General features: G+C 44.8%; 1 pseudogene; it reads left to right on the top strand.

Moving 5' to 3' along the window:
* Nucleotides 1-6,774: 6,774 nt before the first annotated feature.
* On the top strand, nt 6,775-20,442 carry LOC143387994 (leucine-rich repeats and immunoglobulin-like domains protein 1; annotated as a pseudogene).
* Nucleotides 20,443-24,443: the final 4,001 nt, after the last annotated feature.

The raw sequence follows: 24,443 nt of genomic DNA, 5'->3' as shown, positions 1-24,443 counted from the left end.
AGGATACTAAAGATAAAAAAAAAAATGGTTTGCCAGGAGCGATTGAAGGTCACCCACTGGGACACAATGTTGGAGGATGAGACAAGAGGAGAGCACAGAGGACACTTGACCTTTATGCACCAGTGCATAGGATTTACACCTCTCCTATGATGCCATGAGCAAAGAAGGGCCTGGTGACCCACAGGGCCAGCTGTACTTGTTAGCAAGATCATGCCAGAGGAGCAAAGGAAATGTAGCAGAAAGGGTCACACTAGAGCAGGAAGATGGTGTGTGGGAGGACACTGCAGAATCCCAGAGGGAAATAAGGGTGTATTTGTGGTATTTGTAATAGTGACCTTGAAGTTGGAAAGACTGGGATGAAGTCCCAAGATGTCAAAGAGGTCAAGTCTATCTAATTCTAACCATCTGCTGCATGTCATGGCTGCTGAAGAAGTCCAGAAGGAAACCCGGGCAGCTCACAGAGAATTACCCTGGCCCTGCAGTTAGTGACCAGGTGAGCAAAGGGACTTGTGTTCCCGAGAATGAGCCCAGGAGGAGAAGCGTGTTTGGATGTGCTGAGACACAGGCAGGGGGACATTACAGCCAGGAATTCAGGAAGACAATTGGAGCTCAGTTGAGAAATGTGGGTAGTCAGATGACAAGACAGACCACCCATAGGGAGCCAGGAAATCAAATTTCTAATGCCAGCTGATCCTACCCCCAAGGACAGTTCCCTAACAGACAACAGGTAACCACAGAAGGTACTTCTCCTTGGGCCAATAGACATTTGTGCTAGTAAGGACTTAGAAATCACTTGAGTTGATTGGTCCCTTTTCTGAATCCCATATTTACATGTCATTCCACCAATCACCTATAGGGACAGATCAAGCCCATAAAAACCCTTAGACAACAGACACCCCTTAGCAAGGGGACCCCTCCCCTATGAGAGCCCCGTTTGCTATTTCTCTAACAAATCCTGTTACTTTGCATTCACCCTGGCCTCTGGGGATTTCATTTTTCAAATTTGCAAGACAAAGAAGCTACCCTCCCCACACCTCCTCTGGTTCCAGTAGGATTAGGAGCCCTCAGCATCCTGGTACCTGAATTCACAGGTACAACATAACAGAGAATAGAATCCGGAGGGTTTCCAATATTAATTTAGGATGTCTCCACAGCTCCCTCCATGATATCAAAATAATCTATTTTAGTCAAGTAATGAAAAACAAGAAAGCAAACAAGAAGTTATATACTAGGGGTGATTATAAAGGACGAGGCTGAAAAATGAGCCGAGTTAAGATGTTAACATGATTTGAACAGAGACGCACTTTGCTCTTCAGAGGCTGGGGAAGTTTATTTAGTTAAAAAAAGAAAAAGAGGTTCTCGCCCAACTCTTCCATTTTCCGTGAAACATGCACTTCTCACAGTTTGTAGTTTGTTTTGAAACTTTTTTTTTTTTTTTTTTTTTTTTTAGACCTGGGTAAAATTTTGACTGTGCTGAACAGAAAATCAGAGGCAATTCACAGGTCAGGCAGGGGGCAGCACAGGACATGGCTAAAACCCTAGAAGGTGTTCCAGGTACAGGCCCGGCCCTCTGTGCCCCAGGCAAATGAGGGGCCACTAGTACATGTTCTCCATTTTAAAACAAATTAAAAATCCAGATTTATATATTTTTTGGGGGGGGAAGGGTGACAAAGTAAAAAGGTTAGGATGTCCAGTATAGACCAATATTTCAAACTAACATCTATGCTAAACATTGGTCTTCAATTTTTAGTTTAGGCTCTTACTGAGCCACTTCTTAAAAATTGGTGTTTATTCTCTCCAGACTCTGGGGGTTACATTTCAAATATCGCTCAGGTAATGACATACTGCAGGTACAAATGCAATGGAAAATATTTCATCTACCCTCTCTGGGTGACCTGTGGGGCATGCCATACACGTGACCCCCTGCCTCGTTCACCACCAGACCCCAAGGTGATTTCATGCACTGTGACCACCAGGACAGGCACATATTTAGAGTGACTTCTAGAGACAGGTATCTGCTGAGAGTTTGTCACCATGATTAATGAAACTAAAGCCAAGTGTGGGGGGCCACCTTCTTGCCAACCTTCCACCCTGGAGTGACTTATTTATTTGATTTTTTTGAGAAAATATCTTATCACAATTAAATTCCAATTTCACAGCTTACTAATTTCTTTTCACCATATACATGACAGCATTCATAATGCCTCAGCAGGGGAGAGGAGATGACATCCTGTTTACTGTGTGACTGCACATTCAATCCCCACAAGGAAAGCAGTAAGGACACGGATATCCATGGCTTGCAGGGAACTGAAATTGGCTTGGTAGAGATTAAACATGTAACTTTTAATGGATTTTCCTTAAGGAATGTTTTTTTTTTTCTTTTTTGTACTAATGTGGAAATGATTCAAGTGGTTCCCGCCATTTCTCGTTTGAATCATCTCCTATCTGTATTTGAGGGTCATCTGTGGGAAGGCTGGATATTATGAGGGAGCTGTCAGAGAATGATTTTACTATCTCTCCATGTGTCACAAATTTCTTCTTTACCTACATTAAAAAAAAAACTGTCTCTTTCCACTAATTTTTTATTGGTTCTTTTTAGTTATACATGACAGTAGAATCCATTTTGACATAATTATACAAGCATGGCATTATTCTAATTCTGACACCAGTATCTTTACTTCCCTTTCCCCACCCCCTACTCCCTTCCCTCTATTGATCTTTCTGCCATTTACCATAGTTATTTTTAAAAATTAATTTCTAGTGGATGTACACTATGGTGAGATTCACTGTGTGTATTCATATGTGTACATATGCCCTCCTTCTTTTGAAATGCACAGTACTCTTTGGCTTTGCATTAGATGTGACCAAATTACAACTTTCATTACATCTTTCTCCTTCTTTCTCTCTCTCTCTCTCTCTCTCTCTCTCTTTTTATACCAGGTATTAAACCCAAGTGTGCTCAACAACTGAGCCATACCTCCAGCCCTTTCCATTTTCTTTCTAATTTTAAGATAGGGTCTCCCTAATTTGCTGAGGCTGGCTTTGAGCTTGCAATCCTCCTATCTCTGTCTCCTGAGCCATGGGGATTACAGGCATGTGCCACCATGCCTGGCTAACATCTCTTCTTTCTTGACAACTTCTTTCTTTAGTCCTGTTAATTGGATTATGTGACCTTTATGATTTACAGTAGTCTAGAAATGTAAAACCTAACAAAGCATGCCAGAAGGCACTTCTTAGTCATTTCAGTGTTAAAATCATTGTAGGTATAAGAGTTCTGAACAGAAGGCCCCTATGACATAACAAACAGATCACTCTCTTGGAATACCTTGATAATATTGGATCCATCTGGCTTGATCTCTGACTATTTCTTGTTTCTAATATCAAAAGGAGCAGGCACAGGTAGACTAGCTCCTTGATAATACCTATGAGTGTCTGCTATGGCTCTGAGCTAAAATTCCTCCTCCCTTACCGCACTGTGCCTCGCCTCATCCACCCACACCACTCCTCTCATTCACTCCATCACTGCCACTGTTCTTGAATGGGGATAGTTATAATATTAACCCTATAGTGCTGCAAAAGGATTAAGTCCTAGGACATGTACAGAACTGAGAATGGTGCTTGACATATGGTAAGTGCTTAAGAACTATTAGCTATAATCATCTTTCCAGATCTAGTATAAACATTTTGTAATGTCTACTGCCTAGCTTAATAGATAAATGCATTTAACTATATCAACAATTCGGAATTCTTTAACATAGTCAACAAATTGATAAATGACTAGTCTGAAAAATTAGTATGTGCTTTTGCCATGACATGAAATTGAACGTTTGATTATAATATAATCATTATTTTGTCTCTAAGAAAAATTGTTGTTAGCTAAACAATGACATAAATTATAATATCAAGTTAAAGAGTTAATTCAAAGATGCAATATTTTATGTGCCATTATAAATGAAAAATCATTACCAATTAAACTGTAATAATATTTTTTGTTACTTAGAATTTTTATTTTATGTTTATTGAAATAATTTTCTTAAACTTATTTGTTCTTGGATTTTTATCGTACATCACAATATAAAGAGCAATGGACAAGTTCATGCAGTCCCAAGCAATGATAATTGCATCACAATTGCTGCCTGTCTAAGAGTGATTGAAAACATCATTTATTGGATGGTACATTTTGATTTTAGAGATGATAAAAGGCACATGTTAGAATTAATGATATCACATATATATTTATATGGTTACATATGATAGGAAGACCCTTAGAATATAAAGATTACTGATTTCTACACTTTCTCAGAAGTTGGAGTAGTCTGTGATGGGTGATGGTTTTAGCTTTGCTGAGATACATATTGCACATATTTTCTGTCAGGTGCACAGGACATGCAGTCAGTGAATGAATGTGGTGGGTCAAGCGCTCAATTCACATAGCTATGAGTACACCCATGCAGAAACTCACACTTTCCTTGTCATTGTATTCCTAAATATAACAGGCAAAGATTTCCTGCAGCCCTCTTAAATGACAAAAGTCTATTGTGGGGTAGTTATACACAAGCAAAACTACTCACCCAGCGAGGTCAGGCAGGAGGCTGGAATCTGCAAGGTCGGCAGCGGCAGCAGCAGCTTCGTTCCACCTCGAGGTAGGCAGCGGGTCTGGGCTCCTGTGGGCGGTGGAAGCAGCTGCTTCCTTCTTGCCAGGAGATAAGGCAAGGGGGGCGCGGGGGTCAGCGCCAGCAATGTCCGCCTGGTTGGTTCCTGGCGCCGCCTCCTTCCTCCTCCTCCTCAGGTGGCCGCCGCCTGGTTCCTCCTCCTCAGGCGGCCACCGCCTGGTTCCTCCTCCTCAGGCGGCCGCAGCCTTCCTGCCACCGCTGCCGCGTTCCTCCTCCTCAGGCGGTCGCCTCGTTCCCGCCGCCGCCTGGTTGGTTCCTGCCGCCACCTGGTTCCCGCCGCCGCCGCTGCCTTCCTCCTCCTCAGGTGGTCGCCTCCTTCCTGCCGCTGCCTGGTTGGTTCCTGCCGCCGCCTCGTTCCTCCTCCTCCTCAGGTGGCCGCCGCCTGGTTCTGGTTCCTGCCGCTGCCTTGTTCCTCCTCCTTCTCAGGTAGGCGCCGCCTGGTTCCGGCCGCCGCCTCCTTCCGGCCGCCGCCTCGTTCGTCCTCCTCCGGCGGCTGGGGCCGCCACCTCGTTCCTCCTCCTCCGGCGGCCGCGGCAGCCGCCTCGCTCCTCCTCCTCCTCCTCCGGCGGCCACGGCCGCCGCCTCGTTCCTCCTTCTCAGGAGGCCGCCGCCTCCTTCCGGCCGCCGCCTCCTTCCGGCCGCCACCTCGTTCCTCCCCCTCCGGCGGCGGCAGCGGCCGCCGCCTCGTTCCTCCCCCTCCGGTGGCCTTGGCCGCCGCCTCCTCCGGCCGCCGCCGCCTCGTTCCTCCTCCTGCGGCGGCCGCCTTCCTCGTTCCGGCCGCCGCCTCCTTCCGGCCGCTGCCTCGTTCCTTCTCCTCAGGTGGCCGCCTCGTTCCGGCCTCCGCCTGGTTCGTTCCTGCCTCCGCCTCGTTCCTCTTTCTCAGGTAGCGATACTGAGGTGGGCTTTGGGGGAAGGTAGGGCTGTGGTAGCGGTGGCGGCTGCTTTGTTCCCGCCAGGAAGTAGGGCAGCAGGGATGGTTCCGCGTGGGCTTCAGCCGGGGCGGTGCCGGCTCTGCTTCATTCCTGCTGCGAGGTAAGGCGGCGGGGCTGGGGTCCGCGTGGGGGGCAGTAGGGGCGGCAGCAGCTTTCTTCAGGCAGCAAGGTAGGGCGGCGGAGCTGGGGTCTTGGGGTGTGGGCAGTTAGGGCGGCGGCGGCAGTGGCAGCTACGTTCCAGTCAGGCATCCCCGCCACCGGTGTCCACGAGTTGCGGGGCCTTTTGGCTGCTCCTATTATTTGGCGGCTGGGGCGGCCAGCTGTCCGTGGGCAGCCTTCCCCACAAAGGGCCTCGGAGCTGCGTGGACACCGGCAGCAGCAGTGACAGCAGCAGCAGCTCGCCTATGAGGGCGCGGTCATTTGTTGTAGTTCTTGGGGCTTTGTTGTTTTTCCTTGGGCTTTTACCCTTCTTTTCGTTAATTTTGGATAAAATGTCCCCCGTGATGTAAAGATTGAGCAAGGAACCTTGGTGACATGGGGAGCTTTGCAGAAAGTGCAGCTTGGATTCTGCTTTTCCCATGGTGGCAGCTGGGTGAATCTTCACTGCTGGCCCTGGAAAAAGCTAGGGAGGCTTGTTAGTTGAGTTTTAAATTTCCCAGTATTGTGTTTAAAGGTTTTAGTGCATAGGTTTTACATTCACCTTAAATAAGCATATTAGCAGTTAACAGGGAATGTTTTCCTCTGGGAAAGGGAATTTGGTAGCTCTGACCCATGTCAGTCTGTGAATATTTAGACCTGTAGTGACTTTTTAACATTTTTCATAAGAATCTGTTATTTACAGTGTGTCATATGTTGTTAATACTCCTTGCCTTAAGTTCCCAGGCAAATCTTTTTCATGCCTTCTGAGAAAGTAGACAATTGATAGATTATCCAAGGAATGGAAAAAAATGTGAGTGGGTGATTTCGGACAATCCCTGAGAACTGGCATTGTAAAACTCATCCTATCCCCAGTAACATTTTCATAAATTCGAGCACTTTTGAAGCCTTTTTTATAAAGATACAATTTGGGAATGATATTAAGATAAGGAAAAGCTGTTGATTGATTTCTTAGATTAACATTTCTTCCCTTTTCTCTTTAGAAAAGTTTTCCAAGTGATAACTTCATGAAGATGGCCAGTGATAAGCAAATGTCTGATGATGATGACAGCCCTAGTACCAGCAGTGGTAGTTCAGATTTGGACCAGCAAGACCCTGCTGTTCCAGAGCCTGAAGATCATGAAGAAAGAACCTTCTGCCTTCTTCTGTGGTGAAGAGCACCACACTCTGTAGCAAAACCACTGCTAAGTTATCCACTAGTGCTAAAAGGTAACATTGTCAGGTTGTCTTCCAAGCAATTGGATGCTTTTATTTTTACATCAAGAACAATACTCCAGAAATACTTCATGACCAATTTTATTTGTACTTGAATGAATTGTCATCCTTTAGGGAGCATGAAAACGTCCTCACTAAAATTATGCTTCTAAGCAAACTTATTCTGTACTTTGGTAATTTCAGTAAGAGTCCTAGAGACTGAATTCTCATCCTGACAGTTTAAGGAGTTGGCAAGGAAAATGTGTGAAACTGAATTAGATGGTACATTGGGGATGTTTCCTTTTGTGAGTTATACTCTTGAGTGAAATTAGCACGTGTCCACCTGGGTGTCAGTCCAGGCATCTGTGGTGGCAGGTTCATAAAAGGAAATGTGTCACTTTTCATGAAAGGAAATGATCAAAAAAGTTTATATTTGCTAAAAAATGTTGAATGTCAGGCCTTGGCATTTTTTGAAAGCAGATTTTAAATTTGCTTAGTTTTACAAACAAGTCTTTAAATCCTGCATAATAAGTAATAAGTATAATTTTTTTGTAGTTATAGTTATCCCTCCTTGTTCTTGTGAGAACAAATAAAACTGAAAAATAGCCATTAACAATCTCAGGTGTCACTTTGCTGTTAAAACTTTGCACATCTTTAAAACTCGTGGATGTTCTTGACATAGTAGTGAAAATCAACAGCAGGAAAAAACATTTTGTTGGTTGTAAGTGAAAGATTATTTGTTTCCTGCTGACTTTTATTTTCTATGATGGCAAAAAAATCCATCAATGGGACTCCATCAGTGATAGTGGTTGTATTGAGTAGAACTCTTGTATCAAACATAAAATACACCTATAGCATTACTTAATATTGATGTTTTGTTGTTTTTCATTGATCACAACTAAAAGAAAGAATATAAAAACTGATCAATTATTGCATTTTATAGTGATTCATGTTCTTATTTTTCTATATATTTTCACCTTCATTGCACCATTAATCAAACACTAATGAACTTGAGAATATTATATTGAATAGCAGCAGTCTTTGAAATAATTTAAAATTCTTCTCAGTGTGTTGTAATCTTGTGGAGAGAACATTAAACAACTTTTGAAAACATTGTAAATTTCAAGAAAATCAGAGAAATGCTCTTTTTCCCCTTACCTCAAGGCCCTCTTTCCTCCAAGAGTATGAAATTTAAATTTATGTGCTGAACCTAAGATCAGAGAAAATAAATGGTTAAGTAAGATTGCTAAAATAGTCCTTGGAAGTTTTTCATTGGTAAAGGTATTTGTAAATTTTAAACTTTTTTTAAACAGATAAATATTGATAAAACTATTAATGTGCTTTTGCAATAGCTTTCTAATTTTTACCACAATAAATATGGATTGAAGTCATTGTCAAAAATATTCTAGTGCTTTTCCTCCTTCCGTTTTGTCTCATTTGCATATAAGCTTGAAAAGAGAATTTCTTTGGTAAAAAGAGTTTTAAAATAGATTTTATATCCTTTTGTTTAGTAGTAGTGGAGGACTTTCTCAAATCAGGTGTAAGTGACTTACCTATTTACAGTAGCAAATGAGAAAAAAGCTGCAATTTTCTGTTAAGGAGTTTGGGTTATGCCTCTGAGAACAAAGAGGAAGCAGCCATGTTAGCATTACTGAAGGCAAAACCAGCCTTGCATTTACCTGCATGATGGTAGAGGGCATTCTGATTTTCTGCTTATTCTATAGACTGTCTCAAATCCTTTTTGTCTGTTCCCATTTCACTAACAGAATTCAGAAGGATCTAGCTGAAATAACCCTTAATCCTCTCCTAACTTCAGGTAAGAATCAAATTTTGTTGTTTTGATTTCTAAATGGTGGAATAATATCAGGAGATGAATGTATTATCCTTGTATGTATGTGCAGCAGAAGAGGCTAGCTAGCTATGTTTGCTTCCTTAAAGCTTTGCAAGTGCTTTAAACAAAAATTGCCTAGGTGAATTAAATTAAATTAGGAGAAAAATACTCTTAGCATGTATCATATATTCTGTACTTATGAATATAGTGATCTTGTGCTTCTTGCTGAGATTTGTTTGAGTGGTGTTGATTTTTCTGTTGTTTTTCTGTGGAATATATTTATTCACAAGTATTTTGTAGAAACCTGTAAGGTTTTAAGTTTTAAAGTTAGTGCTTGTGTGCAATCTGAATTGATTTTCCAAATTTAGAAATTGTTGAATATGGTGTTACAAAATGTAAAACAGGAGTATAGTTGTATCTGTTGGATTTATTCAATAACTTGCCTAAAGGACAAATTTTATGTGCTAAGCTATGGTTGTAGTTGTTATTTTCTAGAAAGCACATTGTTGGAATTGTTTACATTTTAAGCAAATATCCTAATGACTTGGGAAATTTCTTAGCAGTAAATTAATTGAAATTGTGAGAAGAATCAAAGTCAGTGGAACTCAGATTTTAACAAATTGTTGACAAATTGTATTAAAAGTAGCTGGTTGATTTTTTTCATTTGTGTCTTATATAGTGTTCTGTTTATTTTTGAATGGTGACTGTAGGGTTGACAAAATTTATCAAATTTAGAGAGCAATATTATAAATAAATTGCATAGAAGTATGTGCTCAAGAATGAGAGGGGAAGGGATGCTATAATTAAGGCAGTGTTATGATTTGATATAAAAATGTTTTGGTGTTTAACCTGTGTTTTGGCTACAAATTGTGTTTGCTCTTGTTGATCAGCACCATCTCTGAAGTCTACCTGAGACATAATAAGGAATAATCCATTTACTACCTTGTGTGTGTTAACCAGATCCCCAGATAAGGGGGATCTGATCCTGATTTATCCAGTGAATTAATAGTTTTGCTTATATTTGTAGTCGCAGCCATTTCAGTTTAAAAAGGAGACATGAATGTGAACTAATTATAAACAGAGTGGTATGTCAGATCTCAAAATATTACTTAAAAAGTATACTGCTCAATAGTGTAGCCACTAGCCACATTCTGACTATGGACCAGGATGTTGTGGTTAGTTGAAAATGTGATATGCTGTAAGTGTAAAATGCATACTGGATTTTGAAAACTTAGTACAATTTGTAAAAGAATAAATATTTTAAAGATATTTATTACATGTTGAAATGATATTTGACATGTTTAGTAAATGTTTTAAAAATTGTATTTTTATCATTTTAGCATAGTTATTAGAAAATTCAAAATTACATGTGTAACTTGCATTATAATTTTGTTGAACAGTATTGCTTTAGAGAAGAAGTAAATCAGTATTTCTTTTAGCCTTCTAAATGGTGTGTCAAATCTGTACCATTTAGGAGGTCAAGTTAAATTTGCTCTGTGGAAGAATCACTTAACTTTCAGAGTATATTCTGATAATTTCCATTATGAAAGATGTAAACATCTGTCAATTTAAAACTCACATGTCTTAAAGTTGCATGTCAGTTCAAACGTTCTTAAGGGTTTATGTTGATTTTCTGCAAATGGCTTAAACCAGTGTAAGAATATACATCTAGAGAACATAGTAGATGTTGAATTGAATGCTCTCAAAGCAGTAATGTACTGGTGAATTTGGTAAAGAATTGTGCTTTAAGTGTTTAACCCAGGACTGTTTCCACAAGGTCACAGGATTATTTTAGATGGAGGAGAATCTTTCTGTGAAATAGAAAGTAATTTTCACTTATCACATATTTTTCTAGAGGGTTTCTTTCGGGTATTTAAAATCATTTAAAGGAATTGGCTTGTACCTACTTATTATGTAAGTCCAAAAATGAGACCCACTTCAGGATTAAAGACTGTTTCCCCAAATCATGGAATGGAATCTGACCTGGCCTCTGAGCTGACTTTGTGCTTTGTGTAGGGCTTTTCTTGTGGGCCTTGGGTGGCGGGCCAGGTGTGGCCTGAGGTTGGCAGGTTTGCAGGAGGGCTGGGGGTGGAGGTGTCTGACGGTCACTCCCGCCCTCTTGGGCCCACTAGCCACAGGTGCTGTGTGCTCTGGGCTGAGTTGAGGTTGACCTTGGACAGTCTTGCCACCTGCAGTGCTTCCCCATCTGGGAGTCAGGGCAGGCTCTGAAGCCTCCTCATAACAGACATCTCCTCAGGAAACCTGTCCCTCTGGGTGTGTCTTAGCGTGTTTTCCCAGCTTGGATCCAGATGGGTCTGGTGTCTGTAAAAGAATGAGGAAGGCCTCCTACAGCTGTGACATTTTCTCTCCTGACTCCTTCCAGCAACCTGGCCAGCAATCGCATTGGATCCCTGGAGTCAGGAGCATTCGATGGCCTATCACGGTCGCTGCTAACTCTTTGCCTGAGCAAAAACAGGATCACTCAGCTTCCTATAAAAGCATTCAAGTTACCCAGGCTGACACAACTGTGAGTACAGAAACCAGCACTTTAATTAAGGTTATAGCCCAATTTTTATGGGGGCCAAACTTCCCCAAGGACCTAGCACCAAATGCAACCCCTACCCCCCCCACCTTGCCCCCAGTAAAGTTCTGCATGAACTGTAATTAATGCCCCTATGACAACACCTAGTAAAAGCAGATTGGAGCTGGGTCTGGGGCCGGTGGGCCACCTCATCTTGCAGGGATGAGGTCCACTGAGTATGGACGTGCAGGTTTATGCTAGTGTCCTCCTCGATGACATGAGGAATCCTGCTGGTTAGCTGGCATGGCTAGTGCTTAGGCTGCATTCATTCTGTTTATTTATCTCAGAGGTTTTAGTGTTGTTTTTAAAGGTACCCGTAAAATAAGTACCTCAGGCTTGATGGCATCCTCGACATTTCTTGAATTTGGCAGGAAGTTAGCATGGCTAAAGGCGGTAAGCAGGAGATGGCAATTTTTATCTCCTAAATCTTACGAGGTGGTTGATTTATGATGGTCTCTCGCTTTTTTTTTTTTTTTTTTTTTTTTGGTACCGGGGATTGAACTCAGGGGCACTCAACCACTGAGCTACCTCCCCAGCTGTATTTTGTATTTTATTTAGAGACAGAGTCTCATTGAGTTGCTTAGGGCCTTGCTGAGTTGCTGAGGCTGGCTCTGAACTCACAATCCTCCCACGCCACTGGGATTATAACCCTGTGCTACCATGCTTGGCTCTTGATTGATTGATTAATTGATTGATTTTTGACTTCTTTTTATTATTGGAAGAATAAATGTCAAGAAAACAAGCCAGTAGTGGAAATTTGGTTTAAATTGACGAGAACAGTTGTTGAGGCTCAGTGGGGTGTGGATCCTGGGCTGTCTGCGGAGAGTGTCTCCATGATGCTGAGGAGGTTGGGTCACGAGATGCTCCAGAAATAGTTGGGGGAAACCAGGGCTTTCCCATTAGCTCCATGTGTCTTTCCCTGCCCCTCCAGGCCACCCAGAGTCCTTTCAGTCTCCCAAGGCTCTCTAGTACTAGAGCCAGCAGCTGAATGTGTGTGCTTCATGGGGGGTCCCCAGCTGCGCTTGCCCCATATATGGAGATCCCATCAGATGCCCTGACTGCAAATGTTTTTGCATTAGATACCCGCTGGCTCGCTGGCTGGGAAACTCGGCAGGGGTGTGTGTGTGTGTGTGTAATGTGCACAGGGAGGCTCTGACCCTGTGGGATTCTTCTCTTCAGGGACCCACAGTGTACTGTGCAGAAGCATCTCTGCTTTGCATGACCAGGATGCTAGTGGCTTCTCCTCCTTTGCCACTTCAGCTGGGCTGGAGCTCTGTCGTGCATATTCCAGAACACTCTTCCTTCCTCAAGTCTGTCATTTAGAATCTGAAGTTCTAAGTTGATGATGGTCTGAGGATTAAGAGAATTTTCAGAAGAAAACAGTGTGAGGCTCTACCATTTCATTTTTATGTGGAACGAATTTATACAAATTAGGGCCGGTCATGGTGGTGTGTGCCTGTAATCCCAGTGGCTCAGAAGGCTGAGGCAGGAGGATTGCAAGTTTGAGGCCAGCCTCAGCAACTTATCAAGATCCTAAGCAGCTCAGCGAGACCTTGTCTCTAAATCAAATATAAAAAAGGGTGGGGGTGTGGCTCAGTGGTTAAGCACCCCTGAGTCCAATCCCTGGTACCAAAAAAAGAGCAAAATGTGCATCGGTAACTTCCATGAGAGAAACCAGGTGTCTAGGCAGAGCTGTCATTGGTGAGGATTCTGAGAAGTGAGGAAATGGCACATGAATGCTCTTCATTCAGTGGGGTCATATCCTGAGATGCCCACTGTGAGCTGAGGATGTCATAAGTTGAAAATACACTTAATTCCTAGTCCCCAGGGCATTCTAGCTTGTAGCACAACACATGGTAGAGTGTCAGTTGTTTCCTCTGGGTACTACAGGGGTGAGGGGGAGCCATCTCTCTGCCACTCCCAGCATTGAGAAAGGATTGTACCAGTTAGGAAAGATCTAGATTCGGAATTCAAAGCGGAGTTTCTGCAGAATGTGTGTTAGTCTCACACCTTCATAGAGTGTGGACATCACAAGTTGGAATACTGTAAGTCAGGGACCTATGGTGCATACTTAATGAGCATGTTGGGAGCCAGATCCTCACACTGCCCACAACCCCGAGGTACATTCTCTATTCCCTCTCCATACAGCACCATGAGGTGGATTCTTCTGGATATTTCCATTTCGCAGGTGTTCAGACTCATTAAGCCATCAAAATAGCAAAATCAAGATTTAAATCTTATAGTCATGGAGCTGGGAGTAGTGGCACACACCTGTAATTCCAGCATCTCAGGAGGCTGAGGCAGGAGGATCGTGAGTTCAAAGCCAGCCTCAGCAACTTAGCAAAGCCCTAAGCAGCTCAGTGAGACCCAGTCTCTAAATAAAAAATATAAGTAGGGCTGGGGCTGGGGCTCAGTGGTTAAGCACTCCTGGGTTCAATCCTGGGTACCAGAAAAACAAAAATCATACAGTCATTGGACCCCAGAGCTAATGCCATGTCTCCTGGCACAGTGGATTTTTTCAGGTGGATGAGGATAAGGGCTGCCTCCCTTTTCCCCGTCTCTCTCTGTTCCTCTCCTGGCTTTGCCCTTGCTGAGAGCTCCTCTGCCCACTCATCTGCCTGGTTCACTTTGACTTAGCTAAAAGTGACTTATGGCTAACATCCCCTGCCCTTCCAAACTTTCTGAGTATGTCTTGGCCTGGAGACCCTCCACTGGGGTCTGCCTGTCTTCTCTCCGCCATGTGTATGCACACCAGGGGGTCTCCATGCTTCCCATGTGCTCTTACACCCTCAGTGTGACCACCGTGTCTGATCGGAGCGTTGACCAGGCACACTCCGGGTATTGGGTAAAGGTCGGACCCCTTTGACTCCGGGCACTGTCATTGCAGACACCTCGAGCACAACAGCCTGGTGGAAGTGAACAGCGGCTCCCTCTTTGGCCTCACGGCCCTGCACCAGCTGCACCTTGGCCACAACTCCATCTCACGCATCCACTGCGATGGCAGAGAGCAGTGGACTAAGAAGGGGTGTAGGCCTCGGGGGCAAAGGCAGCTCAGAGGCAGGCAGGCCGGTGGCCCTGTTCTGGCAGAAAGAAGGATAGATGTCCAGGCCAGCCAGGCCCAAAGCAGGAATGTCAGGTCTTTGAGCTCCAGGCCCTTCATACCTCCTATTTTTGAAATAACAGATGTGTAGCCTGTCGGTCCCCATGAAGAGCCTCTGTCCCCAGGGATTTCTTGGGTGTGGAAAAAGCTCCTGAAGTCAAGGGCTCTGTCTGGGAAGGGCAACCTAAAGAACCCTTCTCACTGTAGCTTCTTGCAGAGTGATGGTACCTTAGGCCTCTGGGCCATGGTGTGGCACACCTGTAATGCCAGTGACCTGGGAGGCCAAGGCAGGAGTATCACAAGTTTGAGGCCAGCCTCAGCAAATTAGTGGGACCTATTTAAAAAAAAAAAAAGCTGGCAATGTTGCTCAGTGGTAGAGCACCCCTGGGTTCAAGCCCCAGTGAGAGAGAGAGAGAGAGAGAGGGAGAGAAACAGTGTGTTTGAACCACACTGGGATCATGAACAGAGCAATGGCGACCCGCTGACTGGAAGAATCTGTGTGTCCTCAGCGCTTGCACCTCAGTCAGCTTCCCCAGGGACCTGGCTCTTCCCTTTACCTGTCGTGCCTGGTGGAGGAGGTGGATGTGCATGGAGGCTCACAGTGTCCCCCCACCCTCCATTCCTTTGGAAGATCCCCAGGCAGGACACCCAGGCTGGGCCTGAGGGCACCTGAGCTCACTGTTGCCCAAGCTGAGAGCCACAGTGGTGACCCCTGGAGAGGGAACCTGGGTCCCCTCTCTGTCCTGCATGCACAGCCGGAGCTGCATAGCCAAAGGTCAGAGAACATGGCCATGTTCCCGTGTCTGCACCCGTTTCTAGATCTCTGCTTGTGTTGGGGGAACAGGTCCTCGTTAGGTGGAAATTTTCAGTTTCATAATGCTCTAGTTTAGTCCGGTTGGGTTTCCTTATTTTTCAGGAGAGTTTGGGAGGGTTTTCTCCTTTCCCACTTTTCATAGGCTTGGCCTAGAAAAATCGTCACTTAATGTGAGCAAGCATTATGGGTGCCAGGCACACTCACAGGGACCTGGAACTTCATGCTGCGCTTGCAGCCCGAGTCCTTAGCCGGTCCCTCCAGTTGTGTGTCCCTTGCATCTCGGGCCCACAAGCATCCCTCTGCTGACCTGGCGTTTCAGTCTCTGTGGGTCAGTGGTCAGAGCGTGTGCCATGCAACAGCCTGCCTCTCCCTCCCGCTCACTGGCCTTGGACTTGGGGTGTTAGATTCGCCCTCCTGGTGCTTTAGGGTGCTGCTTCCTCCCTCTTGTGGTATCGGATGGCACACTCTTTGCTCAGGTGAGGACCGCATGAGGTAACTCCAGGGACACGTGGTTCTCTGTTGTCCTAGTCCAGGAGCCCTGGGGAAGCAGGGCAGGTTGAGTCCCACAGTCCTGAGCCTGTCTAGTTCCTAGGGTGAGGAGCCACCATCCTGTGACTCAGCAGAGGGTGTGTGACCTCCTGGGAGAAGCTGTGCTCCAGAGCCTTGATGGGGCTTTGAGCTCCCTGCTCCCCTTTCTGGCTGTGGACCGCTGTCTGCTGTGCCCTTTAGAGGGACCGGGGGTCACTGCAGTATGCCTTGCCCCGTTCTCAGGTCACCTCAGAGGCAGGCTGAGGGTTGCTTTCCCGCCCCTCCCCTAAGCCAAATTCCTTAATTGCAGGTGAGGATATAATTTTGGTCTCCTGCCAGGTCTTGTGACTGACAGAAACCATGACTTATTTCTCCAGCAGGGAAAGAAGGCTGCCTGCTGCCCCCTTTAAAAACCCATTAATCTTCACTGATACTATTTTTGTTCTTCCTGACCCAGCCCAAACTTCCCATTTTTCAACCAGAGGTGACCCGTATGCCAAGTGACCAGCGCCAGGGTTGTGTCAAAAATGCAAGGGTGTCTGGGAGGAGGGTTGGAGTCTCACATGCAGGCTAAATGGATGATTTGGGGTGTGTCCTGTCCTGCTCACAGGGAGGGTAGGTGACACTCAGGCCAGAGCCTCCAGCCTGAGGCTGAGGCCCTGCAGTGGTTGTCCCAGGCGGGGATGCATGGTGCCCTCTGCTGTCCAGTGCATGGAGTGGCAGCATCTGACCCACAAGGGGCCTATCCAGGGTGTCGGGCCTCTGCCAAGAAAAGTCTGAATCAGGACCAGCCTGGACACCAGCAGGGAGGTTTTGTATTGCATGACCTTGTGCCATCCCCACAGTTTAACCACACTGGGACCTGCACAGCCATCCCTGTTGTTAGGCCAGGTGGATGACCTAGCTGCACATCCACTGTGATATGCTCCCTGCCCACGGAGATCCCATGGGTTGTTGTAAGCAAGTCTGTGAAGCCTGATAATGGCCTGTGCCCCTCCACCTTCCCTGGATTCTGTCCTTCAACAACCTCACGTGGCTGGACAAGGAGAGCCTGGCCAAGCTGGGCAGTTTGAGCATCCTGTGCCTCAGCCACAACTCCATCAGCCACATCACCAAAGGTGCCTTCAAGGGACTCAAGAACCTGCGCATCTTGTATGGCATTCACTGTGGGAGTGACCAAGCGATGGGGTCCTGGGCAGGAGAGCAGAAGAGGGCAGAGCCGGCCCCTAAAGGCCAGTGCAGTGCCAGAACCTTGAGCAACTGGTGACCAACGAGCATGCAGGAGGGGTGTGGTCTTAGTCAAGAACAGGGACACAGCACAGTTTGGGAACAGGAACCTTTATGACCAGAGATCAGCCATCTTCTGAAAAGCTTGCCACGCTGATGGAAGCCCTCAGGTGGGATTATGCCATGTCTAGAGAACCAAGCAGACCACAGCACTGAGGCCCCAGAGTGAGTGTGCTGTCTCTTGATCTCTTGCAGAGACCCCGTCCTTGGTGGTACCCTTGGAAGACCTCGTGGTGTCTGTGGGGGAGATGGTGGCCCTCCAGTGCAGTGACTGGCAGCCCCTCCCCCCGCATCACCTGGCTCAAGGGGAACTGCCTCCTGAGCCTCACCAACAGGCACCACTTCACCTCCGACAACCAGCTGCTGGTGGTCCAGAACGTGGTGGTGGAGGACGCGGGCCAGTACACCTGCGAGATGTCCAACACCCTGGGCACGGAGCCCGCTCACAGCCAGCTGAGCATCTTGCCCACGCCTGGCTGCAGGAAGGACCATCATGGCATCTTCACCATTACCGTGGTGTGCAGCATTGTTCTTATGTCGCTGGTGTGGGTGTGCATCATCTACCAAACCAGGAAGAAGAGCGAGGAGTACAGTGTCACCAACACAGGTGAGCACGGTGGCCATTCATTTCCAGGGCAGGAGAAGCCAGGTCCACACTCTTCAAGAGCTCTCATGCTCTGGGAACACCAGGACCTCTGGGAATGTGGTTCTGGAGAACTGAACCCTTGGTCTTGCGGACACTGGGTTCATGAAGTCAGGGCAGATCCAGAAATGGAGCTGCCTTGGGGCTAGGGCTGGGGCTCAGTGGTAGTACACTTGCCTGGCATGAGTGAGGCACTGGGTTTGATCCTCAGCATAGCATATAAATAGATAAACTAAAGGTCTATTGACAAGTAAAAAAAAAAAAAAGAACTTCCTGCTGATGTCCTCCTCATAAACGGAGGTGGATTGTCCCTGAAGCATCACAGTGCTGTGGATTTATTAGTTCTGTCTCCCTTCCTGTCACTCTTCCCCGTCTTTTGTGGTCTCACATGCTTTTGACCTGGGCTCAGGTTCAGCTCGGGTCTGGGAGGGCCTCCTACCTGCACCAACTCCTGGTCTCTGCGCAGCCTCGATGGCTGTTGCCAGGGGATCCTGTTCGGGGCCTGACAGTGAATGCGCATCTGCATCTGTTGTCACCGCAATCCTGAATATTTCATTGTCTTATCTCCTTGAAGATGAAACTATTATGCCACCAGATGTTCCAAGCTACCTTCTCAGGGTACCTTCTCTTCTCAGGGGACCCTTTCTGACTGGTGAGAAACCTCAATCAGGACTGAGGGTGGCCATTGGGCCAACAAGCATATCGAGAGCAACAGTAAGGCCTCTGACACAGTGAGATGGAGCTCTATCTAGGTGACTATCCTCCCTAGGTGGAGATGGCCTCTAGCTCCCTATTCAGGTGTCTGGCGTTAGGTAGGAGGGAGCATCAGGTGAACGAGGCAGCTGCTGACCCAGGCCTCTGTTGTTCAGCTCAGTCCTGGTCTGTGCAAGCTCTGCAGAGGTTTCAACATCCTGTCTCTCCAGAAGGTCACCATCTGGGCTTAGCAGTAAGCCTCCCAGTTCGATAAGTTAGGATCACTGTCAGAAACAGCTGAAGGGAAACCCCAGGCCCTGAAACCAAGCCCTGCTTCCACAGTTGGCCCTTGGTATCTGTGGGTTTGATTCTCTACACACTAGAAATATCCAGGGCGGAGAAGGTGATGCACATGCAGCCTTCTTTTCCTTGTCATTATTCCCCCAAAACACAGTCCAATAGCTGTGCACACAAAGTTACATTCTACTAGTCACAATGCTTAATCTAGGGTGACTTACATGGGACAGTGTATTCAGCTTATGTGCAAATGGTGTGTTGTTATATACAAGGGACTTGAGCATCCCTGGATTTTGGGATCTGTGTGGGGGCTCTGGCACCATGAAGGTACCAAGGGATGCGAGTGCAGCGGCAGTGCCAAGACCTGCTCTGTATTCCATACTCACAGGGAAAGCTCTCTGCATGGGGCGCTGTTTCAGTTGGTGGGAGATTGTGAGCGCTTGCTGAGCTGAAGGCCGGGCCTGAGAGAGCTGGTCCTCTAACATGGCTGCAGATGCTCAAAGAGTGCTTGCTGGGAAAATGGTACTAGAAAACAGGCCCATTGCCAGCTTCGTGGTGGCACAGTAGTAACTCACACTGATAGAGAGACTACAGCAGCAGCCCCACCCGTCCTGCTCCTCAAACTCACTGAGACCTCCTCTGCAGTTTCTAACCTGGGGAGTCTGTTGCAGGTGTGTGTCTGAGAGATGCGGGCCTCTTCCCAAAGGTTACATCCACAGCATCATGCAGAGGCAGCCCAAGCTCTGTGTTAGATACAGTAAAGAGCCCTGGAAAGTGTCAGAAAAAGCCACTGGGACACCTGGTCCACCTACGATGGGCAGGTGATGCTTCCACCAGGAAAAGTAGTGTCTTTTTGAAATCAAGATCTGGGTTGACCCACTCACTAAATGAAGAGGGGAGATGCCTACATTTCCATCTAGCACTCTCTAAATTGGGTATTTAGTATATAAACAGGAAGCTCTTGCCTGGTGCCCTTTTAATTCTAGAGGAGTGTGTCTCTTAGTTACTATTTATGGTACAGTAAACCTGAGCAAGAATTTTCCAGAATAATAAGCAACATAGGGGGTTTTAGTATCTGTTCACCAGGGCTGTTTTGAGGTTAAATTTCTAATAGTTCAGAAAACTCTTAACCCTGCATGGTACCTAATTGTTGGGGTTTTTCTTTTTTCTTTTTTTTCCCTCTGATCACAGTAGCGTGACTACAGTCACTAAGTACAAGATTAGCTTAATCTGGGGCATGTGAGCAAGAAGGACCCCCATCTCCACTAACGGTGTGGCATGTGCCCAGCCTTTTCTGTGAAGGTCTTTTGGGAGGGGGCGTTTGCAGGCTGGGGGCAGGACCCCCACTTGGGTGCAGGTGGGTGGCCTGTTCTGTGGGGGTGGCTCTGACCTGGCCCATCTCTCCTTCAGAACCCAGTGGCCCTCTTGGGTGCAGTGACTGCAATGCTGATGTGGACAGTTACTCCAAGGAACAGGCCCCCCACCCTCAGCCCACATGCAGGGACAGCACACAGCCAAGTGCACTATGTGGCCAGGATCCCAGCCAGGGCGACCAAGGAGTCTCTCCACATCATCCTCGCAGTGGGGCCGGGGACAGGTCCCTCTACCCCAGCAAACAATAGAATGCCGACATCCTTGAGGAAGCCGGCGGTGTCCCTAGATGGAAAAGGTGATCCCTTACTGTCCTCCTGGCCTCCCTGGCAGCTACACTAGCTGCCACAGCTGGTCATGCTGGAACTTGGCTCTGATGGCCTTCTCTTTCCCCAGGGGGCTTTGCCTGTACTCTATAGTGAGGCTGTGTGACGCGGACCCCGCAGACCTTCAGCCCTGCCCTGTGTGCCCTTCAGGCAGCACGGAGCTCCCAGAGGCCTCCTTGGCCTTTCCTGCAGGTTGCTGTTTCCTTGGAGGGGGGTTAGGAATAGTTCTGGTGCCTTAGTGCATGGTGGGAATTTAGAGACAAAAAAGACATTTGTTTCCTGGGGTTCCTGGTGGGTTAGGAAGGACAGGGAGTCCTTGGTGTTGTGTGCTCTTCGCAGTTACATTTAGCCTGTGTTGGTGGCTCCTGCAATGTGTCTTTGCCATGAGGGGCTTTTCCCTGGAGGCTTGCTTCTTTGAGGGATGAAGTGAAGGTTGCTAATCCACCACAAGCCATGAGTTAGGACGGTAGGCCTTTCTCCCTTCTCTGAAGCTCACTTTTTCTTAAAAGCAAATGTCATCTTGTCCATGTCGCCGGATTGTTAGCTGAGGCTTTTTATTAAGGCAAAGGCTGCTGGTGTTGGTACCTGTGGATTTTTCAATAGTGACGTTTTAATTCTGCCAATATAATAGTACATTGGGGGTAAAAAAGATCAAGTTCTCACCTTCCAGGGCTAGCTCATGTCTACTGAGGAGCCTGAGCAGGCCCATCCATGCCCTCCCTTCACATAGACGGGACTGGGTGTGGACTACATAAGATTTAGCCCTAGACCTGGGTGTGTTTGCACTTTTGAGACCTGTAGCTAACTGTCTTGTGAGTGCCAATGTGTAATTCACTGAAAATTACATTGAAACAAATAAGGTCCTTAAAAAAATCTCAAAGTACATTTCTTTAGCCAAAAAGTTGAAGGGAGATATTAGCCAAATGGCTACGTATGTCAGATGTTCTTGTCAGAGGTCATCATTGTTCCAGAGGTCATCATTGATCCATTGTTTTGTCCTCAACAGTTAACTGATATATGTTACTTCCACAAAATATGTGAATTTGCTGCTTCTGAGAGGCAATGTGAAAGAGGAAGTATTACTTTTATGTACAAATTTATTTATTTATAGAAATTTTTGTACAATGTACATTGAAAACATGTAAAATATTGAAGTGTCTAACAAACGGCACTGAAGTGTCTTTAATAAAGGTTCATTTATAAGTGTTGAGCAAATGGCAGGAATGAAAATTGGGATATATGGTGTCCTTAGGGAGACAACAAATGGCTTCTTTTGGCTAGAAAATGTATGTGCAAAGCAGGTTTGCAGGTTAGAATCATGCAACTTATTCAGTAAATATTTATTAAGCATTTGCTAGACACTTAAGCATAGGATACCATGGTAAGCATGATAGAAAAGTTCTCTTAGGGAACCTGTTAGTCTATTAGGGCAGGGATATTAGTTAAGAGCTATGATAAGGACCACATGGTAAGATCTAGATCAAGTTTCAAGATAAATTGTCTTTGAGGAAATACTGTTTAAGCTGAAACCTGATGGTTGAATACATATCAACTAAGCACTGCTTGGAAAACAGTCTACCTTCTCTAATCCTCTAATGTCCAAATCCTGTTAACCAAATTGTGCATTATGTGTTCAGTTGTCAATACAAATGAGTTACTGGTACTCTAAGCAATTGAAATTGGCATGAAAAAGAAGTATATTTTCCATTCTTGGTCTAGAAGATACCATGCCAAATATAGCATGACATTTCTTCATTTATAAATGCAAAAAAAGATAATGATTTTAAACATCTTACAACAGCAATTTGTTTCTTCACTCAAGCTTAACCAAATTTTGATAGAATAAGTTCAGTTTTTAACATAATATATGTCACTTGGATGGTAAAATAGCATCCAATTATATGTTCAGTATCTGATGAGAGTCCAGAGGTAGGATGGTATATATTTTAAGTTGTGGGTTTCTGTAGCAAGATTTGACAACTGGAGTATATAATGAAATATATACTGAGATAAGCCTAATGGATTTACAGGAAAAGTAGAATTGATGAAGAGGTCTAGGCTCAATAGAAAAAAGATGAAAGGTCAGAGAATTGCTGATAAGGGAGATGCCCAAAAACTGAAGAGAAGACAATGAGTGACAAACATCACCAAAGAAAGTGGGTAAGGAATGAGGTACTGAAATATAAAGCATCAGAAAAGGGATAGTTTGGGGGATGGCAGGTTTTAGGGTGTGGCCATAGGAGTAGATGGATGAAAGAAATGGAGAAAAGCAAGTAACTGTGATTGTATCTTGACATGGGTGGAAGATGGTGAGGTTTAGTGGTGCTGTCAAAGCTTTAAGTCATGTGTGAATATTTTCAAAAATCTGAAAATTACCCCAGTTGGGGATCAAATGGGAAGTAAATCTCAGTAACAGGGTATATGCAAGAATCTGATTTAATAATCAGCCTACAATCCCCTATAGAAGGAGGAACAAGGAATTGCTTAGAAGTGATGGAATGCAGACAGGATGCAGCTCTGGCTTAATCAAAAAGAGGTGGCCATACTTCAGGCAAGGACTTGTGAGCCTGGGGTGGACAGATTGAGTATGATGTGGAGTTCAGTGGAATAAAATGGGAAGAAATAGCTAGGGGCTCAAAAGAACAAAGATTTGGAAACACAAGTCCTTGGTTGAGAATAATAGAAATGGAAAAGGAACTGCACAGGCTCAGGCTAATGAAAATGGTGATTAAAGCCAGGGATAAAGGTCTTGATGGTAGTTGATTTTCAAACTCTTTCTAGAGCTTGAATGTTAAAATGTTTCCCTATTGATGCAGACAGGAGTACTCAACTCTATAAGCCAGACAATGATCTCTGCCCAGTGGCCCGGGTTCGATCCTCAGCACCACATACAAACAAAGATGTTGTGTCCGCCGAGAACTAAAAAATAAATATTAAAAAATTCTCTCTCTTTCTCCCTCCCCCACTCTCTCTCTCTCCCACTCTCTCTTTAAAAAAAAAAGTTACACACTCTTATTAAATATTTTTTAAGAGAGAGTGAGAGAGGAGAGAGAGACTGAGAGAGAGAGAATTTTTTTAATATTTATTTTTTTTAGTTCTCGGCGGACACAACATCTTTGTTTGTATGTGGTGCTGAGGATCGAACCCAGGCCGCACGCATGCCAGGCGAGCGCGCTACCGCCTGAGCCACATCCCCAGCCCACACACTCTTATTAAAAAGTACATCTACTATGTTTCATAGGCTAAAACAGTATTTAGGTATCCAACTACCTTTTATTACTTATTCACACTTGGAGAAATTATTATCAAATATTATCTACATCATTCCTTATATGCTTCTTTTGAAATTATATTTGATAAATTCTTATCAAATATTATCTACATTATTTTTTATATGCTGCTTTTGAAATTATATTTATCTACACATTGTATTACATATATGATATTATTATTTTTGTTGTATCATGTATTGGATTTATATATTTGTGAATTGTAAAGACTCAGAACACAAGATCTACATTTTCAAAATTGTTCAAGACACTTCTAATACTAAAACTTATCATTAGACATAATTTAAATAAAGCATGTGTTTCTGAGATCAAACTATTTTCAAAATCACCAGATTATATTTATCATAAAATGTTGAAAAGACATGGAAATACCAAATCAAAAGTTTAAGATCACCCTCAATTCTTCCCTTCAAATAAAACCTTTATAAAACTTTGGTTTTACTCAATGTTTTGCCTAGTAAAGAGCAGCTTTTTGCACATACTAAGAATCAATGGACATTAGAAAATGAATGAATGATGGGTGTCAATCCATGTGAATTCTAAACGAAAATTAGATCAATGTATATGTATTTCTTTTTAACTTGTCCTTTTTTCACTTAAAATATCCCTAGCAATTACATATATTCAGTATCTTCATGCAACACAATTTTTATAGCTGATTCATGTTCAAGTCATTCAATTGAATGAGTTACCTCATTTTAAATCTATGAGAAGAGATTAACATTTT

Source organism: Callospermophilus lateralis, unplaced genomic scaffold (assembly GCF_048772815.1).
Source record: "Callospermophilus lateralis isolate mCalLat2 unplaced genomic scaffold, mCalLat2.hap1 Scaffold_183, whole genome shotgun sequence".
In the NCBI taxonomy this organism is placed as follows: Eukaryota; Metazoa; Chordata; class Mammalia; order Rodentia; family Sciuridae; genus Callospermophilus; species Callospermophilus lateralis.
Note: the sequence above shows the minus strand (reverse complement) of the source record. Positions and strands in the feature narration are given on the sequence as shown.